This window comes from Pseudonaja textilis, chromosome 2 (assembly GCF_049901715.1).
Source record: "Pseudonaja textilis isolate UNSWEBS1 chromosome 2, rPseTex1.2, whole genome shotgun sequence".
Taxonomy (NCBI): domain Eukaryota; kingdom Metazoa; phylum Chordata; class Lepidosauria; order Squamata; family Elapidae; genus Pseudonaja; species Pseudonaja textilis.
In genome coordinates, this window is record NC_141991.1 from 217407592 (window position 1) to 217427534 (window position 19943).

Genomic DNA, 19943 nt, shown 5'->3' on the forward strand with positions numbered 1-19943 from the left:
ACATTCCTTCAATTGCCTTTTGACTGGCAGGTGATGTAATTGTCAATGTTGGACTAGATGTTGTCTTCTTTGCCATTCTCCAGGCTGATGTCATGGCACTTGTCTTATTTTCAAGCCCTATTTATTTCTACCTATTTTATTATCTCCTTTACAATATATTTTAAACTAATCTCTTACTTTAAATTTATTCCTTCTTCTTTTCAAATCTCTTTATTATAAATATATAGAATTAGCACCACTTGTTATCCCTTTCTCTATCTCAAAGTCAATATATCTAACAATATCCTACTCAGACAAAGCCCTCCTGCCTTTCCTTATGCACAAAGTATTAAATTTATTCTTTTTCTTTTATTTATAATAAAAGGGCAAATCGAAACCTAGATATACACTCCCCTTAATCTCTTAATATTATATTCAAAGCTTATTTATCACTATATTTCCTTAGTTCAATATACTGTACAATACTTAATCGAAGTAATTATAACCTCAAATACCACCCCAATAGAGAAGGAAAGACAAAAAGCCCCCCTTTTTAATTTCTTAAATCACTTTTAACTTATTGAAGTAATCCAGTAGTCAGGTATTTATCAATTGAAAGATCTATATCTGCATGTATCTCTATATATCTTACTCAAACACCCATTTTCTATTTTTTTCTATACACAATGTATTGTAGTTTCTCCTTTATACAATAAAAGAGGGGTCAAGGTTTAGATTCTCTACGCTCACAACAAAATATATTCTTCTTAAACTCTTAATATCCTACTCTAAGATTATTTATCCCTACGTTCCTTAACCCAATAATCCTATTTAGTCAAGATAGCTATACCATCAAGTTATTTCAAATTAAAGGAGAAAGCCTCCTTTTTGATTTCTTATACCCACAATCTCCTTAAGACAGTGCTCTAATAGACAAATACATTCAAATCATACAAGTCATACAGATCATGTTAATCATATAAATCAAACTTATATTTCAATACCAGCCTATTTTGTTATCTTTAAAGTTTACAGTTCATACACCTCACTCAAAGATTTCCTTTTCTCTTCTCTCCAATCTCACTGTCTCAGTCCAAACCATTTCTCACTGTCCTCTCTTCCGCTTTGTCTTTCTACTACTCCCTCCAAGTCTCTCTCTTTATGACTCCACTCGTATCTTCTCCGTTTCTTTCCAATCCTCCTTCGTCGTCTCTTTCAGCCCACTCTCTGCCAAATGTTCTTCTCCGCTCCCATTAATGTCCTGCCGTCTCTTTCCGATTGAAAATTGCTCAGTCACTCCTTTCTCCCTGTCTTGCCTTTCTCACCTCTGTCGTCCAGACTTTCCTTCTGATCCTTTCAGTGTCTCACTTCCACTTCACCTCCTCCTTCCTTCCAAGACTTTATTTTCTTTCTTTCGTATCGCTCTCACGTCCTGATCGGATTTCAATTTCTTCTTCTCCACTCGCCACGTTGGTCTCGTAATCGCCCTACATCTAAGAAGCAGAGAGAAGTCAATCATCTCTCCCTTATCACCTTCTTTTTGCCACTTCCTCCTCTGGCTTCCCTGGGTTTTCTTCTTCTCCCACCAGTTCTCGTCTTATTTCAATCTCCACCTTTCAGCTTCCTATAACTATTCGCTTCCAACTAATCCCCCTTCTTCTTCAGTTTCTTTCCGTTTGTAAAAAGTGCTGAATCACAGCTCTTTTTTACTGTCTCGCTGCCTGTACTATGGGGTTCTCCCCCCCTCACCAGAGCTCTTTTTTCCTCGGAAACAAGTTCAAACTTACTTTTGGCAAATCATCACAGTCGCAACTTTGGGATTTTAACTTCAATGACACTTTCTGTTGATAATCTTCTCACTTCCTCCTCATTCACGGTTCAGCCATGGCTTCAGGTCTGCCATAATAAAATGACAGACACTTTCACTTTGGGTTTTCAGGGGTTTCCCCTCTTGCCGGCTGGCGATCGCGTTTCACTTCGCCGTCTTCCGGGCTTCCCCTCTTCTCCGCTTGGCTCTCCGGGCTCCTCACTCCCCAAAAGGTCCCCAAAAGTGAAAAAATGGGATCCAGAGACGGAGACCATTCTCCCTTCACTCTTTCACCAAGGCATCACCGCCGGAAGCCGGTATATTCAGAACTTCAAGGACCTGTGATCTTTCATCAGACTAGCTAGGAATCCTGACAATTGCAAGGGGAGCCTGACTTGGGAAGCTGAATTTCTCAGGATACAAACCTTTGAAACCTGTTCGTAGAAAAGATCAACTGAAATGTACACAGTGCTTTTCTTCAGCTCCTGTGCATTGCAATGGGACTTGTTCAGGAGAACGTCCCAATGGATACCTCATAAAACTATTGTTCTACATTCTACATTGACTCAGTATACCTCTCTTTTCTTTTTAGAAGGCAATTGTTCAAAAATAACATTCCCATCTTGTAATTTCCTATGTTGCTATCACAGTTTATTTAAGATGGTATCCTGTAAATATAACCATAGTCAAAAGGAAGTTCCCTCACTCCCCATAGGAAAAATAGTTAAACACGCAGATTTCTCTCTCACTAGCCTCCTTTCTTTTCTTTTCTGTGAAGCTGGAAATGTTTATGACATGCAGGTCAGCACTGGTGAAATTCTGAATAGCAAATGTATAGAACTGCCTGGTTCTACAATCTGACCCCTGGTGAGATTTTTTCAAATTGCAGTGTTTGTGTCAAAGCTCCAGTAATCTATAAATTACTGCAAGATGCCAGATCACTTGTGATCTTGATACCACTCCATTTAGCCTTTTGAAGTATGGCGGCTTCTCCTGGAGACAGTGGTTGCAATCCCCAAAGCCCAGCTGCTACACAGCTTCTATTCATTTAAGGGGTTGTCATGTAAGCCTCACTGAAGTGCACAAGGATGTTAGGGCTGCAGGGTTTGGTGGTTTGCACCTGATGTGAACAGATCCTTCTGGAGAATAAATGTTTTCTTTTGCTTCTCCTTAGGGTGACCATTATCTATGGTTGGTTCTATAGACAGTAAGTCATTAATTAAAGGCAGTTTCTTTGTACATGGCTTACTTCAAGGCTGGGCTTATTTTTCCTTGTTCTCCTTCACCAAATGATTCCTCCCCCTCCTTCCTGGAATCCAGCCCTTTTAAGGATTTCTTTTTTAAGCATTTTTCTTCAATTTCCATTCTGCCACAAGTATTCATCTTAAGAGACAGGGAAGTGAAAGGCTAGGTTAAGAAAAACACAGCCACCTCCAAAGTGCTAAAACTGCAATAAACCCATCACCTCAAACAACAGCGAAGCATGAAAAGATAAAAAACAGCCTGCCAAGAATGTACTAACCACCCATTCACTTTTAAATGCTCTCCACACTTCAGTGCACAGACCTAATTACTTTTCTGCATTCCCAAATCCACTTTGCTGCACTGCAATCAGAAACCTGGCATTAAAATATTTTAGACTCTAAGGATCAAGGCTAATTATGGACCTAAGCAGCACCTTTTGGTTTTCTTTCTCCTTCCACCTCTTATTCTCTTCTTTGGGGCTACTTTAAAGCACGCTCCGTTGGAAGAAAGGCTGCCCAGTCCCAGTTGGGGGTGAAGTAAAGAGAGAATAAAACAAAAAAGCCACTCAGTTCAATTCAGTAAGCTTCAATGAAGCCGGTATATTTAATGTGAGCCTAGGGTTAGCCTACAGAATGCAATATTCTCAACAAAAAAAGAGGTGTTTAAGGTTGGGCAAGGCCCCATAAGGCGGTTGTTGGTGTTTAAGCAGTACACCAAGGTATTTAGCTTTGAAGGTTTCTAAACATTCCAGCTGAGAACACCACCTCTTTACAGTAGCCGCTTAAAGTTTGGGGAGTGGGTGTTTGGGAATGTCCCTTCTCCCTTGTATTGAAAGGTCAACAAACAGTAGGAAAGATCATGTCATAACAAAAATGGAGCCCTTTATTAGAGAGTATCATGATAGCTAATGGCATTATGAAGATCAACTGCAGATATGTATTAAACTGAGTAGTTTCTTAAACAATATCATACTCATTAGAGCATTCACGTGAGAAACATTCTCATTTTCTCCAGCATCAAAATCTTGATCAGGAAATCCAAAACACTATATGGTGGATAGAATAGGCGACCACATCTCATTATATTATCTTCACATTGCATCACAAGTGCTGTACATTTATACTATACAGAATGTATGTTTCTTGGAATTTATAAAAATGCCAAGAGGAGTATGTTTCCTCTCTAGTTGGGTTCTGAAAAAAAAAAACCGTACTCACTTATATCCATGAAAACGATGGGCAATACCTTGAGAAAGTATTTTTCTTCCACATATTTAATAATACAAAGTAATAAGAAAATATATTTTCCCAAAGTAGTTCATACAACTAAAATTACAGAAAACTGACACAATGGCACCAGTACTTTATGGAGCATGAGATTAGACAGAATATTGCAAGCTTTCTATACTTAGATCCAATTAACCTAATATGGATATAAACTTTTTAAAGATGTGTGCATAGGGCTTTAATGGATTATGAGTTCATTTTAATGACTGATAAGTCACTGGTCAGCTTCTAATCAGAATATAAAGTAAAATTATAGCAGCTTCAAAAGTAATAACTTGTAGGATTATGTCAATATCTAGCCACCAGAATGAAAAAACAACCACATCTGGATTCCTTCTTTCTTTCACAAAGACACTCTATTTATTTATTTATTTTTATACAAGGTGAAGAAAATGTCTCAACAGTTGATTAAAATTAACAGTACTAAGGCTGCAACTTTTACTAATGATTAAAACCAAATCATACATCTTGATATGGTGGTTCTGAAATAATAAGTGGTTATGATATCCCAATCCTCATCAGAGAAGCTGTTGAGAGTGAACGGAAACGTCCAAATGCCATCTTATTTGATCTAGAGGACATCAGTGATAATGATGACATCACAACTGTCCGAAACATCATCAGTGATTAGCAAGCATCACCCATCTCCCCTGATGAAATACTTGACATTTCCCGCATTGGTCGAGAGCCCCAAAACAGAGAGGGCTCTGTGGCCCCACGCTTCTGAAGGGTCATTTGCAAAAATGAATCAAGCAAACATAAATTCATTTACACTATAAATTCACTCACCAAAAACAACACCAACCATAAGAACCTCCATTCTTGCCCTGACCTAACCATACAGCAACATGCCCGCTCCCGTGTATTCTGCACTGAATTCAAAAAACGTCTAGACAATGGAGAGAAGGACCTGTACATTGACTACCATGCTGACTGTATCAAAAGTAAGTCACATAACCTGCAACTCAGCTTTAACCTTCAACCACAACCCTACCTCAACCAATCCACCATCACCCAAGACTAGGCACGCATGCCCCTAACTACCTCAATTTCAACTACTGCTGGCCTTAAATGCAAGCTACTCAATGCAAGAAGCCTTGAGAATAAAATACCTGTATTTCTCCTCTTACTAGATATGGCTAAATTCGACATCATATTTGTCTTTGAAACATGGCTCAACACATCTCTTCCTGACTCCAAATCTTTGAGGACCAGCTCCTTGCCAAAACTATGGTCACTAGCCACGGTCATCCCCATCTTCAAAAAGGGAGACCCCAGCTTAGTTGAAAATTACAGACCAATTTCCTTATGCTGTGTCACCTGTAAAGTCATAGAATCAATTATTAACCAATCCATCATCCTCCACTTAGAAACAAACAACCTACTCTCTAATAAACAATTTGGTTTTAGGAAAAAACTATCCTGTAATCTGCAACTCTTACACTGCAAAAACATATGGACTACACAACTCGATCAGGGCAAAGCAATAGACTCAATCTACATAGACTTCTGTAAAGCCTTTGATTCAATGGTTCACGACAAACTACTCCTAAAACTAAAATCTTATGGTATCCCTGGACAACTGCACAACTGGATAGAAGCATTCCTGTCAAACAGACAACAAATGGTCAAAATTGGGAGTGTCCTATCAAATTCTGTACCTGTCAATAGTGGCGTCCCCCAAGGCAGTGTTCTAGGACCAACTCTTTTCATACTCTACATAAATGACCTCTGTGATCATATTAAGAGCAACTGTGTTCTTTTCGCTGATGATGTAAAGCTGTTCAATACCACAGACAATACTGCTACCCTTCAAAAAGATCTTGACTATGTATCAGAATAGTCAAATAAATGGCAACTTCAAATCTCAACAAATAAATGCTCTGTCTTACATATTGGCAAAAAAAATCAGAAAATAAAATACAAGCTGAATAGTCAAGACCTTGTTGATGATCCAAGCTCTGTAAAGGACCTTGGAATACTCATCTCTAATGATCTAAGTGCAAGAGCCCACTGTAACTACATAGCCAAAAAGGCATTAAGAGTTGTTAACCTAATCCTACGTAGCTTTTTCTCTGGTAATATCACACTACTAACTAGAGCATACAAAACATTTGCTAGACCAATACTCGAATACAGCTCATCAGTCTGGAACCCACATTATGTATCTGATATTAGCACAGTTGAGAAAGTCCAGAAATATTTCACAAGAAGAGTTCGCCACTCCTCTACTCGTTGTAGAATACCTTACGCCACCAGACTTGAAATTCTAGACCTAGAAAATCTTGAATTACACTGTCTTTGGTCTGATCTAAGTATGGTATATAAAAGCATACATTGCAATGTCCTACCTGTCAATGAATACTTCAGCTTTAACCATAACAACACAAAAGCACACACTAGATACGAACTCAAGGTTAACCGCACCAAACTTGATTGCAGGAAATACGACTTCAGCAACAGAGTGGTCAATGTCTGGAATACTCTACCTGACTCTGTGGTTTCTTCGCCAAACCCCAAAAACTTTAACCTTAGACTGTCTACTATTGACCTCACCCCTTTCCTAAGAGGTCTGTAGGGGGCATGCATAAGCGCACCAATGTGCCTACCATCCCTGTCCTATTGTTTCTTTTATTTTCCTTATATGTACCCATTTCATGTATTCATAACTATGTATATACTTATACCTATTATCTTGTAAGCGATTGACAAATCAAATCAAATAAATAAATAAATAAATATGGTATGGAACACTGGCCCTGCAACTAACAATTGAAACTCCTTGTTAGCCAGGTAATTTATTCTAGTCATCAGCATCAAATATCAGGCAAAAAGGGGGCAAAAATAGTAATTAACTTCATAGAATTCAAAGACTTGAAAGCCAATAATTCTACAGAAATAAGAACACAGTGCTTTTAATAGAGTATGCTTCATTTTAAAGGTAGTAATAAGAGGCAGGCCCTGATTGTGACCCTTTACACTTCAAGGTAAAAAAGTAGGCAAAGATCACAGAACTTTTCTACAGAAAACAGTTTGTGAGCTAAGGTCAAAGATCAAACATGCAGGAATATTACCTGTGCCATATAAAGATCTGATGCACAGTAGAAATGCAAGGTTCAATTGACAAGATGTGACAGTTTATATATTATATAATAATTTATACAATTATGTGATAGTATGTGATTGGGCTATACAGGAGAAATTTGGTTCACAATCCATTGTTTCAGTTGTGGTCGGTGATTGAAACACATTTTTTCTTTCTTTTCCTTTTCTTTCCTTTTCCTCTCCTCCTTTCCCCTCCCCTTCCCTTCCTTTCCCCTTTCCTTTCTCCTTTCCATTCCTTTCCATCCATCCATCCATCCATCTATCTATCATCTATTCAGCAAAAGTGTTGTAAAATACAATCCTCCAACTGTTGTCCCAAAAGTGCTTTTTTTCAGGAGACAACTGGACTTTCTGGTTTTTCTTTAAAGATGTTTTTCTTCTCCTCCAAGGAGCTTCTTCAGCTCTGACTGGAGGGAGGGTAATAAAAATATTACAACCTTTGATGCCAAAGTAGCTTCCTGTTTGGAAGTGTAGTTTGCATCCTTTTAGAGAGTCATTGAGGCAACGTGGAGGTTTGTCTGTGTCCTCTGGTCATCTGAGTGGGGCAAATGGCTGTTACTAAGGTAACGGAATGTGAGGCAACTGGCAGTTGCAACAGTTATTTTCAGGTGGGGAGGGAGAGTAGAACTCCTTGGCATCAGAGTGCGTTAAGTAATGTATTAAGAAATACTAATGATCTGATGGTCATTTTGAAAAATCCTTTCTTAGCAAGCACCTAGAGCCAACATATGTGCCAAATTTCAAGTTTGTAAGCTTTACAGTTCTGGAGATTTTGTGATGCTTTGTGAAGTTCTTCTTTGGGTCACAAACATAACATCTGACCATTATTTAAAACACTTTCAGCTCATCATCTATTTGCAATCATCTGAAAGGAGATACAGAGAATCTTTGGTTTTAAATTAGCTACTTGTACATACGTTCGCTTCTTGTTGCCCCCTTTTTAAACTTTGTCTCATTCCTTCTTTGTAGCTGTAATAATTTTGATTGTAATTTCAATAGTAAGACATTTTAGTTTTTGTTTTGTATGGTTATGTTTCCAGTACCAGAGATGGAAACTTGTAGATAAGTAGGGTAGATATATTCTGGATTTTTCAATTAAACAATGCCATCTATCAGAACCCTGTCTTCAGTAGGAGGAAGGGTCTCCCTGAGAACTGATTGGCGCCCACATTGCTTTTGTTTAGGAAAATTGTAAAGACTTGTCTCTTCTTCCCAGGCTATTGGTAAGAGAGATAAAACCCCTTACTTTGTTTCCATCTATTTTGTCCTTCTCATTTCCCCCACCCCCCTTTACTGCAGTTTCCTTGATTTGATTGTTGGATGCTGCTGGATGAGGAATTCTGGGAGTTGAAGTTCACAAGCCTTACAGTGGTCAAGGTTTGAGACCCCTGGTCTAGAATCAAGAACTATACAAGTTTGATAAATAAATATAACACCACATAACATCCACCCTCCTTACCACATGCCACTGTGATTACTTAAAGGGAAATTCTACACAAAAATAACAGGAATCCACACTGAAATTAGATATTGAATCAGTGAAATATTGATTTTTTTTCCCTATGGAACTTGCTTACACATAGTATTTTGTGTTGAAATGATAAATAGGGAACTTAAAGAAAAGAAACAAGTCCATCTATGAACAAAAGTATTATCCTTCTCTCCTGAAAGATAAACATTCTAAAAAGCGACTGTTTCCCAAAGGCTCATGGATGAAAACAGTAACACATTATAAATTTCAGTAAAACAACAGTATCTTCAAGATCAGAAATTATCTGACAAACTCTAAGGTATTATAGTCCCATATTCTGTGACAAATTAGTCCACGTTATAAGACTGAAATATTAACACATTCTTTTGACCATCGACCATGATTCAGTTTGCTTTTCCTGCTAGCTGGCTGTTTTGTATAATTTATATTTTCCCATTTGAATTTGAAAAACTACAACATAAAATTGAGAAAAAAACCCCCCTGTCCTAACTAATGACATAAAGCATATATGTTTAATTTGCAGAAATTGGTGTATTTAAACAGCTATCATACAGATAACAGATAACAAATACTCAGACCTTGTAGGTAGGAAGGGACCTTGTAGGTCATTTAGTCCACACCCCTGCCCAAGCAGGAGACCCTACACCATTTCTGACAGATGGGAGTCCAATCTCTTCTTGAAAGTTTCAAGTGATGGCACTTCCACAACTTCCGAGTGCAAGCTGTTTCCATTGGTTGATCGTTCTCACTGTCAGAAAGTTTCTCCTTATTTCCAGGTTAAATCTCTCCTTGTTCAGTTTCCATCCATTATTCCTTGTCTGGCTTACAGGTGCTTTAGAAAATAGCTTGACCCCTTCCTCTCTGTGGCAGCCCATCAAATATTGGAAGACTGCTATCATGTCTCCCCTGGTCCTTCTCTTACTAAACTAGCCAGGCCCAGTTCCTGTAACTGTTCTTCGTATGTTTTAGTCTCCTGTCCCCTAATCATCCTAGTTGCTCTTCTCTGTACTTTTTCTAGAGTCTCAACATCTTTTTTATAATGTGGTGAACAAAACTGGATGCAGTACTCTAGGTGTGGTCTTACTAAGGCTTTATAGAGTGGCATTAGTACCTCCTTTGATCTTGATTGTATCTCTCTGTTAATACAATTTAGGATTGCATTAACTTTTTTGGCTGCTGCTGCACATTGGTTGCTCATATTTAGCTGGTTGTCCACTAAGACTCCAAGATCCCTCTCACAGTTACTGCTTTTGAGCCTGGTTTCACCCCATCTATATGTGTAGTTTTTGTTTTATTGCCCATTTTGTTAGATACAGTCCAGTATTCTAGTCTGTCAAGATCGATCTGGATCTTGAGCCTATCTTCTTGGGTGTTAGCTATTCCTGCCAGCCTAGTATCATCTGCAAATTTGGTAAGTTCCCCTTCTATTCCCTCATCTAAGTCGTTAATGAAGATATTGAAGAGTACTGGGCCTAAGATGGAACCTTGTAGCACTCCACTGCTTACTTCCCTCCATATAGACTTAGACCCATTAAGGACTACTTGTTGAGTATGGTTTGTCAGCCAGTTGCGAGTCCATCTAGTGGTGGTGCTATTTATTCCACTTTTTTTCTAGTTTACTAAGAAGTAGGTTGTGGTGTACTTTGTCAAATGCCTTGCTGAAATCTAAATATATTATGTCCACAGTACAAAATAGCTTGACCCCTTCCTCTCTGTGGAAGCCCTTCAAATATTGGAAGACTGCTATCATGTCTCCCCTGGTCCTTCTCTTCATTAGACTAGCCATGCCAAGCCCAGTTCCTGTAACTGTTCTTTATATGTTTTAATCTCCAGTCCCCTAATCATCCTAGTTGCTCTTTTTTGTACTTTTTCTAGAGTCTCAATATTTTTTTTTATATACTTTGGCTACCAATATGGAATTTAGCTGAGTAGTAAATAGAAGCAAGAGAGCAAACGAAGATGATGCTGAAGATTCAACATCAACTTTGAGCTGATTCTCCATGGCCATCAGCAAAAACAAACTAACAAATGAACTAACAAGTAAATCAGTATGTGGTAACACATAACAAATTCCAATGTTTGTCAAATACAACTGTCTACATAATTAAGAAAAGCAAAAAATGCATATATGCTCATATAATTAAAATTGATGCTATATATGATAGGATTCTACAAATAATTTACCTCATGAAAGCATGCAACCCAAAAGCCTTTTGAATCTTTACCGTAGAAATATCAAAAGTAGGGTCAATTTGGGGGATGGGTGGGTTTAGCCTATTCCAATTCATTAACAAATCTTTACATTAAAGAGGGATTATCATTTAATAATGGCAACTTTGATATTTTTGATGAATTTGTGGCATTTTCTTTATAATCTAAATATGTTCTCAAGCTTCCTTTGGGAAAGAAATAATGCACTCACAAATGTAAAAAGGTTTGACATATTTATCATGAAGCAATAACCTGTTAAGAAATCCCGAGGCATTTTTGTATTTTGCATTATATTTATATAGAAATATATCCTGCCTCACCAAAGACTCTTGATTTTGAGAAAAGAAATATGAAACAGGAAACTTTGTTCATCTGTTCTTGGGTTGGGCTGTTTTAAATTACTTTTCCTCCCACTTCCATCAACTCAATCTGTCGGTTTTTGGTCCCATCTCTCTGAACTCTGCCTACTGCCATGTTCTCTCTCTCACTCTAGTTTTTATGCAGAACTAAGAAGAATAAACAGAACTGTTGAGAAAACCTGTCCAGTTGCATTCAGAACCTCTAAGGGCTGGTGCAGGTTACAGGCTGCCTGTTCCCCATCTGTAGTGGTCAGAATAATGTTGTATATAAGAAGGAAACTACTATTTTCTCTAAACTGCAGATTGTACTACTGGTTTTCCTGTAATCTGAATCCAGTTTGCTTAGACAGCACAATTATATTGTAGCTTTATAGACAAATACTTTGGATATTGCTTTGAACTATTTCGAATGGATTTTGGCTGTAATATTCTGCAAAGATTTTTGGAAGGAAGTTTCATTAAAATCAAGGGATATTCACTGAAAATTAATTATAGTTCTCATTAAAACACCATATCAGATACATTTGCAACCCAAATATTAACAGCATGGTATTTCCCTAATTAGAAAACTGTAAACAGTTCAGCACTTCAGGACCCTAACCTTAACCCTAACCCACCAATATTATTCCATGCTGGATATTCATATTACCTTGTACTTCTCAAATACAGTATATTGGAACCACAGTTCTCAGAACTGCAATTCAGTGTGTTCTAGATCAGTCAGATGCCCTTCAAATCTTCTGCTTTAGCTAATGTAGTCAAAGACCCAGACCCAGAATCCTAATTACTCTTGCTTCAGGTGTTTTGACTTATTTGAAAAATACTGTTTTCTAAACTGAAAGATCTCAACTAAAAGACCATAAGAGTTTACTAATATGCATTACTTTCTGTTAATTTGAATATTTCATTCTAAATTAAACTTATCTTTATTATATACTTGATTCTATTTGTGTAGCCTCTATTTTGATGTAAAAACTTCAGAGCTTCTGTTGAGGGAATGTATTAATCCAGCCAATACAACTACACCAGCTTCACTCTGCTAACAAACCAACATCTGAAGCTTAAAGAGTACCTTATCTGACTTACTGTGTCTTTCCCCTCAGCAAAAGAGTCATATCATCACTGGGTGAAAGGTGAATTGCGTAGATACACCATTGGAATGAATTTTTTGCAGTCCCATTTTGTCAGATATTCAAATCACTTTGTTTTGAAGAGTAGAGACCTTAAACAATGTCATGTTTGTATATGCTCAAAATACAGGGAAGGACACTTGCTGATCTGCTTAGATGCATGCAGCAAAATACACATTCCAGAGTAAAAGAATTTCTATTGCATGTTTATATGTTCCTCTCGAGTCAAATGTTTTGCTTGAGAAGATTATTATTTCCAAAGGAAGAAAATATAAAAGATGACACTTGTGCTGACACCTTTAACTTTACTCCTGAAGTTGAATATACCCACTAATGCTTTCAAAGCATGGAGGTATCTGTACATTGGGATGTTGATGTTCATGTAAGTTAAGCAGAAGGATTGAAGTACAAAGTCAAAAACACAGACTGGGTTTCTGCTTCTTGAATCTGCCAAGAGACTTCCTGTGGTTGCCAGTTTTCCATTGAAATGTTGCCCTATATTTATAGTTTTCTTAATCCCTACAGCAAAAGAGCCTAATATTCATTTAAAACCCAATAACAATTAAAACCCCCAATAACAATTAAAACCTGCAATGAGCAACTGCTCCAGCTTTGTTTATTGCAGGCATAAATAATCATACTCCAATGAACATGTTAGCATCTATGATCTTTTCCCGAATTAAGGTTGCCTGGAGACCGCTTGCTTTGGCTACTGTAAATATGACATGAATTATTTCCAGGAAATGGTGTTTTACATGCTGGGTTTGAAGTAAATTATTTTCTTCTAATATACCTACACAACTGTCACAAGGAATTACACTGCAGATTTAGTGATGTTAAGTGTCAATTGTAATTTGGTGACAGCCATTTTATTGGCTATGAATATTGCTCTGCCAGGACCTGCTTCTCAGTATGGAGGCCACCGTATCATTAAAAACCAGTGATCCTTCACTGATGACATAATTTGACTGGCAGGGAGAGGAGCAGTGAGGGGCTCACTTCCACCTGCACAGAATCTGCTGTGTGTCAGAGATGAATTTGCCTTTAAATTAAAAACAGCACAGCAGACTAGTGGCGGTGATGTTGCTTGATTTCTTTTAAGGAGTTTCTCTGGAACGGTTACTGAGCAGCTGATAGGAGTCTGCTTTAATATGTCAAACATATATATTGTGCAGCCTGTAAACATTTCAAATATTTTTAGCCAGATGGCATAAAGTGAGTTATCTGTGAAATAGTTTTCAGCTGAATTGAGTCACATATCTTTTTTTTTCTTTCTCCCCTTCCCTACATACTCATCTATCTGTCCCTTCTTTTGTCTGTAGTACTACCTCTGCAATAGGCTCAGGGTATTAAATTTAATCTGTTAAAATGGGAAAAAAACATAAAAACCAGTGTTTTAACAGATAAGATAAATCATGCAAGCAGCGTAAAAATTTACAGTGAGAGCGAACCCATAATCGTACATTCTGAAAATTTTATAAACTGACAATTCAAGTTATGTGTTTTATGCTAATATACAGAACAGCAAGATCTAATAAACTCTGTTATACTCATAAATAGTGGAAAATCTGAATAGTGGAAATCACACCGACACATGCAACATGCACTTTCCTTCTGAAAAAAGAAATAGATTCTAAGACTTAGTAAATTTAAATCAATACAGCAGCATTCCATTTTCAGTATTTAAATTAAATTTTTTGCTGCAAGGCATTGGAAGGAACAAAGCAAAGTACCTTAAAAGAAAGTGTTTCCCTGGTAATTTCACCTAATTTCACACCTATTTGGCAGCTTCTCTTAGCCAATTGGTTTAGTTGAATATGCTGACAACAGTATCCCCTCAAGAATGATCATGCTACATAAGGTGTTTCCTCCTTTGATTTACTTTTTAAATATAAGCATGGAAAATAACTTTTCCTCCACTTTTACCACCATCTTACCATTTAAATGTGCTTTTACATTTTTGCCATTGCCATTCTACTTAAAACAAAACAAAACCACAGATCCCTTTTCTGAATAATAAATAGCATAAATTATTCAGCCAATCTCAGTCGGGTGACATAAATCATATTCTAGTCAACATACTACTGATGACAAATGCTTTGTCTAAAAGACACATACCATTGAAAGTTTAATCAGAAGCCTAAAACATTTCAGTCTTGCTCAGTTTTTTTTTCTTGGCAAGAAATTAAGATATCTATTTTAAAAAAATATTCTTCCATCTTCCAAGAATTGAAGGAAAGGGGGATATTAAGGCCATCTTTATTCGCTTACAGATAAATGTCATTAAAAAAGGTTTTCCTAATGAACTGGCAAAATCTTTTAACTTTCTGAAATATTGATCCATATTGTTTCAAGACATTAATCTGAAAGAGTAAATTAGACTTTTGCCACCATAGTTTTATTGGTAATCAAAAATATCCAGTTCAAAACAAAAATTCAGAAAAATGGGTTATAACAAATTTCTTCCATTCTCTCTTTAGGAAACATAAAATTAAAAAAGCAAAAAAGTGAATAGGAATCTCAAAATGTTTGCTTCAGTCCACATAAGACATCCATATAAGGGGTAGAAAAATCAATACAATAGTGTATTGCATTTTAAAAAGGGCAAATTGATACAAATATTGACTTTTGATTTTTCCTCTCTTCTCTGGCTACACCTACACGCCCAGTTTCTTTGTGGTCCTCTCATTTTGAGATAATGCCTCAATTCCGGAAAGCCACTGTGATGTAGAATGTTATAATGGGAGACAATTGGGTCAAGCCATTGAACTCTTAATATTTTTTGGTGAATTAAAGCCAGATATTATTTCTCACTCTAATTTACCTCAAATAGTTGTAATGAAGGATAACAATGGGAAAGTCATAAGTAGTGACACTGAGTCAGAATAACTAAGATGTTAATAAAGGACTTGGGATTGATATAGGCGTATGTCTAATATTAGTTCCTGTTATACATCAATGAATGACATGAAAGGTTTGATTTTATACACAAAATGGAATTTCTTCCAGGTTGATACTATATAAACTAAACTGCTAATTTGATCATGCTGTAATTTTTTAATTATCCTTAATATTCCATACTACAATACTTAAGGTTAAATGTGACATGTGAAAATATTCATTAAATCAATATAAATGCAACATAAAACACACATAAATGAAACTGAAATGTACTACAATTGCAGCCATAGGAAAAAAATGTTCAAGGCTGGCAGAATCAACAGTTTGCATCCTTGGTCAAATAGCATGATTTCCAAGTTCTCACTTGTATTGCTAAATTTTGTTCAGACTGAAAAGCGTTTGTTCTTTTTTAAAGATAGGATACCTACCTTTCAGCTTTTTGAAGATTTTTTTCCTGCTATGAGAATTACGTGCTATTGGGTATCCTTATGTGGCAACTTGCCACTTTTGTCAGAATGATCACAGTGGCATTACAACCCTGTGGTGCCAGCTCTGTCTTGTTTGGATGTGTGTGATGCTGGGATTTATACAGGATAGGGCAGAGCATGCATCAGGATGATACTACCAAGCTGACATCTGGCTCCTATTGCTCTATTTGTAGATGCTACTGAGATCTGTTTTTTTAAAATTATAATATAAATAATAATGTGCATATATGCATTGCAACATTTTTTAAAATTGTGAAATTCTGTGAACAAAATAGAATGATACATTGAAATTATTTCTGGGAGAACTGAAACAGAAAATAGACTATCTGAAAACTATTCAGGAACCTTTTTTTGAAATAAATAAGGCTAATTTGAATCTTAAGATTGTAAATAATTTCCTCTCAATTGACACATTTTTGCCTTTAAATGTATTTTATATAAACATATCCAATGTGTAGAACACAATAGTGGTATTTATTTATTTGTTAATGTTTCAAAACGTTAATGTCCAATAATGGAACCTCTCTTGGTGGTTTATAATAAAACACAGTAATACATGCAGTCTGAGTTAAAAAAGTGATAATATGAAACCAAATTCAAAATAAAATATAATATAAACTATGCAGCAACAAGTTGGTCATTCAAAAACTGAGAATTAAAATACAGTTAAATACAATTAAAAATGTGCCACAGTTCTTTTCTTCACAGAAACCCATGTCACTTCATTTGGGGACCTATGGGATGACCTTAAAGTTCTGGCAGTTATATACAAACAGAGAAAGGCATTCCCTCAGATAACTTATTCCTAGGCTGTTGAGGGTTAAAGGTTAAAAAAATGGTTTGGAAATAGATTGGCTGCCAGTGTAGATAGCAAAGAAATGGCATATTTTCATATTGGCCTGTTGGGAGGCTGTCTCTGTCCAGGTAATATTGCAGGTGGTAATCAGCCAAACCAGATAAAAGGCATTCTATGTCACTGAGGCCACTTGAGTCTCTGGTAACATCTATAAGCACCTCCAAACTGTGAGTCTACTTCTTTAAGGGAGAATGTAGACCATTTTTGCATATGCACTACATTACTCAGCTGGACAAATGTACCACCCCACAAAAAGTAGTATTGTTTTTCACTCTTAACAACAACATGGATAGATTTTTCTCCATGATGATTTAGCCCCAACCTGGTTCTTCAAGTCTTGAAACAGCACACTCATTACCTGTAATGATATGTGAGAATACTTTCATGGGTGAGATGATGAGACATTGCCTTGCGAATCATCAGATAAAACGGGAAAGAGCCCACAACTGCTCAATTGGCAAAGAAAGAAACTGAAAAAGAAATTACCCTTATGTATCAGACAGTTAAAAGTGATTTCAGGATATTTGTATTTTCAGACTTGCAAGATTCTGTAAGTTTAATCTTACAATAATATAGAACTACTCATCTGGTTGTGTCCCCTGTTTAGTTTACCTGGGAGGGCTGACATCAACCATGATGAATGGCTGTATGGTGTGCCCTAGAAGGCCATCTCCTGTATGGCACCTATGCTCCAGAATTATTTCCTCAATATTCAGAAGAGAAAAACTGCATCTCCTTTGCCAAGCTGTTAATGGTTAATTGATTTTAATGGTTCTGATTTTATAGAATCAGTAACATTAAAATCAATTAACTGTTAAAAGCTTGGCAAAAGCTTTTATATTTGTATTTTTTTATTGCTGTAAGCCAGTTGGAGTGCATATAGACAACAAAACAATTATAATAACAGTTTTTGGGCAGCAGTCCACCTCAGAATCAACGAAACCTCTTCTGGGTAAGCTGTTGTGAGATGATCTTAAGACATTAAACTGTTAAGAGTCAAAATTAAATTTGTGAAAGAAGGGAAAAATACTGAAATAAAATCAGACCAATGCATTCCTTAATCTCTACACTTGAAATTCATTTTCTGTTATTGAGGTAGTTTACATGCTATAATTTACATGCTATGTAAATTATTTCACTAAATTATTGAGACCTTGTTGAATTTCCAAATCTGTCTCTAACTAAGCCAATGGCTATTTTTCATCATCATGTCTCTCAGATTGTGAAAAAAAAATAGTTTTTATGTTGGAGTAATATTCACTATTCATTAAAATCTTATATATTATGGTTTCTTATACATTACATCACTACATAATAATAACAGTGACAATAAGATTTTCATAAATTTTACAGGAGTATTATAAACAACCATTGAGCTGATTTATATGAATGGTATTATACTTTACTATATTAATATTTGTACCCCAAATTCTTAATATTTTACCTTACATTTACAATTTTGCTTATTATATGACTTTAAAGATTGTTTTATTCTTAACAATTGTGACTCTTTTGTTTTGTTAGTCAAATGACTGAAGTAAAATGACTGACTACAGTTAAGTTCATATTTTTAGCGATGCCAGATGATAGCACCTAGTGGATGTCAAGAAGCTAAGAAAAAAATGGATATGGGCAGATCAGGAACTCTCACAGGTCATCAACAATAAGCTAGACTGTAAAGTAAAAAAAAACCCAAAACATCCCTCTCCCCATGCTGTCCCCAAAGAGTTCTACATGAACATACTCATAAAAACACATAAAAATAGGCATCAAGTTGACTCAAAGCTAATTCATTGTTTACCACTTGTGATGGGTGAGAATACTGAACGATTAAAGACACCGTGACTTGCTTAAGGATATAGAATGAATTGTGTGGTTGTGAGGCTTTTATTCCCCTATGCATTTTGCTGTACTTATTATATGTACTAATTCTTCATTCTGGGCATCCACTGCTAATTTTTTGCAGATCTGTAGTTGCTTGTATATAAATGTTATTTAAGCAGTAGGGTTCCCCCCCTTTTTGCAAAAACAGGATAAGAGAGACTAGGAAAAAAAAGATGCTAGAAAGTAAAGGGGTGTTTTCAGTGACAGTTGACTCTGTTCCCATGCACTGCTTGCTTCAGTCCACACAGGATGCACTCTCCAACATATTAGCTCGGAGAGCATGGAGTTCTTAATGCAAGAAAGATTGTCCATTTTTTGTCTTAATGGCTGTTTGCCATTACATTTTGGCAGAAAATGCTATTGATGAATTAAATATGAAAAATAGTTTCATAAGGTTGGTGAGTGGCATATGTAGTCTATAGCCATTGGTTGCTGATCCTAATGTAAACAATGCTTCTTGTATTATTTTGCAGTTCATTTAAGGTTATATTCAGCCCCACAGATAATTTTCTAACTGTTTAGGAGTGGGGCAATAAGTTTGACTTAGTCTCCCACTCCTCTGACTTCAAACAGTTGATAATCATGAACTTTATGATGCATTATGAACTCACAGCTGTAGCCTTTAATTGCAACAAGATCTTAATATGTAAAGATATTTCCTAATAAGTTGTAATTTGCAAAACTGTGTCTGCTTCAATTGAAAATGGTTTGGCACAGTCCCCATGCTTTAATACTCATTCAGTGTGAATGTGCTGTCTCTTTCCTGATGAGACTTGGAAGTTTTTCCTTTGAAAAATGATGTGTCTTATAGATTGTATAGACTAAGCAGTTTTAGCTATGGCAGGGCAATAAAAAAAACATTCTTGCCATGGATTCATTCAAGGTGCAAGGACAGGTATTAACCTTGGTCTATTATACCATTTATTTTTAAGCCAAGATAAAAAAAAGGGAAAAAGAAGGGAGAGAGGAGAAACAGAGTAATGCATCAGCATTTAAATACCCCATTTTCATTGGTGAAAAAAACATACTAAATCTTAAAATGGATAGGGAGTAATAATGCAATATATTTATGTTATTAATTATAAATTACTGTTTTAAAGTGTCCCAAAGGTACTTTTTCAAGAGGCACCTGGACTTTCTGTTTTTTCTTTGAAGATATTTCACTTCTCATTCAAGAAACTTCTTCAGCTCTGACTGGAT

General features: G+C 36.2%; 1 long non-coding RNA gene across 1 annotated transcript; it reads right to left on the minus strand.

The window, feature by feature from the left end:
* Window positions 1–337: 337 nt before the first annotated feature.
* On the minus strand, window positions 338–1916 carry LOC148127364 (uncharacterized). Its single transcript, XR_015742256.1, has 2 exons — window positions 1767–1916; window positions 338–1472 (listed from the first exon to the last, which is right to left on the minus strand). It is a non-coding gene; the product is annotated as an uncharacterized LOC148127364 (long non-coding RNA).
* Between the last annotated feature and the right edge of the window lie 18027 nt (window positions 1917–19943).